This window comes from Bombina bombina, unplaced genomic scaffold, assembly GCF_027579735.1.
Source record: "Bombina bombina isolate aBomBom1 unplaced genomic scaffold, aBomBom1.pri scaffold_545, whole genome shotgun sequence".
Classification (NCBI taxonomy): domain Eukaryota; kingdom Metazoa; phylum Chordata; class Amphibia; order Anura; family Bombinatoridae; genus Bombina; species Bombina bombina.
The window spans coordinates 51,562-54,192 of NW_026511065.1; the positions used below are offsets into that span (position 1 = coordinate 51,562).

General features: G+C 36.9%; 1 long non-coding RNA gene across 1 annotated transcript; it reads left to right on the plus strand.

Moving 5' to 3' along the window:
* The first annotated feature begins 230 nt into the window (after positions 1-230).
* On the plus strand, positions 231-477 carry LOC128643587 (uncharacterized). Its single transcript, XR_008399841.1, has 2 exons — positions 231-287; positions 368-477. It is a non-coding gene; the product is annotated as an uncharacterized LOC128643587 (long non-coding RNA).
* The last annotated feature ends 2,154 nt before the right edge of the window (positions 478-2,631 follow it).

The following is a 2,631-nucleotide window of genomic DNA, read 5'->3' on the forward strand; positions in this document are numbered from 1 at the left end:
CCCAGAAGATTTGGAGCAGCTGATTCACTTAGCTATTAAAATAGACCATAGGATAAGAGAAAGGAAAAGAGAAAGGTACACTGTAGATAATCCAACCAGACATAGAGATGCACACACAAACCCCACTCCAGGAAGGCTAGGTGACGAGCCTATGGATATAGGGGTAATAAGGGGCCCTCTATCATTTGAAGAAAAGCAAAGAAGAAAAGAAAACCATCTATGCCAGTACTGCGCTTCCAAGGAGCATGAAGTCTCAAGTTGTCCTATCCTTAAAAAACCTAAGAAAGGTAAGGGACATGACACAACATTGATTTTCTCTTTTCCTAATGAAAAATTGACTTATACAAAATTTCCTATTTTTCTACAGTGGGAACACCATCAGCATCCGCTTGACGCTGTTATTGACTCGGGAGCTTTCATGTCATATATTGATTCTGATATAGTTAAGATTAATAAAATACCCTTAATTAAAAAAAACATACCTGTGTCAGTACGTTTAATTGATGGCAATCAACTAGAATCAGGTCCCATAACACATGAGACAATACCTTTACTTATGATATCTAATGACCATAAAGAATATATTTCTTTTGATGTTTTAACATCTCCTATTTTCCCAGTGGTTTTGGGATTACAATGGTTGAGATTGCATCAACCTACCATTAACTGGCAAACAAGTAGTGTCACATTTAATTCTGAATACTGTGAAAACACTTGTAACCAGAATTGTACAATCATGACGGTGGCGGAACATCCTATACCACCTGAATACACTGATTTTGAGCTTGTTTTTAGTAAAAAGGAGGCAGAAAATGTACCTCCCAATCGATCTTATGACTGTCCAATAGATTTGATACCAGGTTCTGACATACCTTATGGTCATATTTTCCCCCTCTCAGAACCTGAATTATTGGAACTAAAAACATATCTGACAGATAATTTGTGTAAAGGGTTTATACGTCCCTCGACTTCACCTGCAGGAGCAGGGATGTTCTTTGTACGTAATAAAGATCAAAGTTTAAGACCTATAATAGACTATAGGGAACTTAATAAAAGAACAGTCAAAAATAGATACCCCTTGCCCCTGATACCTGAACTGATTGAAAGGTTGAAGGGAGCAACTATCTATACTAAGTTAGATCTAAGAGGGGCGTACAACCTTATTCGCATGAGACCAGGAGATGAGTGGCTCACTGCTTTTAGAACGCGATACGGGTTGTATGAATATACTGTGATGCCCTTTGGGCTATGTAATGCTCCCGCAACCTTTCAGAGATTTATCAATGATATTTTTAGAGATCTTTTGGATATCTGCATTGTGATCTATTTAGATGATATTTTAATTTATTCATCAAACCTACAGGAACATGTAATGCATGTAAGGAAAGTTCTTTCCAGATTACAAGCTCACCATCTTTATGTCAAACTTGAAAAATGTATCTTCCATAGCCAGGATATAACCTTCCTAGGTTACCATATAACACCAGATGGTATATCCATGGATAATGGAAAAGTACAGGTTATCCAAGACTGGCCAACACCTAAAACCAAGAAAGATGTTCAAAAATTTCTCGGTTTCTCAAATTTCTATAGGAAATTTATTAAAAACTTTGCTTCAATATCCAAACCCTTAACATCGTTAACTAAGAGTACTATACCTTTCCTTTGGACACAAAAAGCTGATCAAGCTTTCTAAGCATTAAAAAACAGTTTCACCACAGCACCTATACTGCAATACCCTAATCCAAAATATCACTATATTCTAGAAATAGATGCTTCTGAATATGCAATTGGTGCAATTTTATCTCAACAAGAAACTAGCTCAGCTCCTATACACCCTGTGGCATATTATTCTAGGGTGTTAACTTCATCAGAACTTAACTACCATATAGGAGAAAAAGAATTGTTAGCCATGAAGTTAGCTCTAGAACAATGGAGACATCTTTTGGAGGGTACAGAACATCCTATACAAATCTTTACAGACCACAGAAACCTCCAATACTTAAAGACACATAAGACATTGACAGCACGGCAGGTGCGTTGGAGTTTATTTTTCTCTCGCTTTTCGTATATACTCACGTATAGACCTGCAAGTAAAAATAGAAAAGCTGACATTCTATCGAGACTTATGGAAAAACCTCAGATCAAACCTTCATTTGGTTCCGTGATACCAAGAGAATGTTTTACCCCTTGCCTTGGAATAACCATTCCAGCAGAATTACAACTCAAAAGCGAACAGCTTCTTGATGTAACCTATCCAAAGGAAAATTTAATTAGAAAAACCGATGGTTTATACTACAACGGAGATAACATATACGTTCCTCCACAGAAAAGACAAACTATCCTACAAACCTTTCATGACTCACAGTTATCAGGTCACCCGGGTATACAACATACTTATGATCTGATTAAACGCAATTATTGGTGGCCTAAAATGAGGAATGATGTACAAGAATATGTCTCTCTTTGTGAAACGTGTTCCACATGTAAAATTAATAGGCAAAAACCTTATGGACAGCTACTTTCTTTGCCCATCCCAGAAAGGCCATGGACGCATATAGCAGCTGATTTTATTGTGGATCTACCACCATCTAAATCTTTCAATACCATCTTAGTAGTGGTAGATCTTTT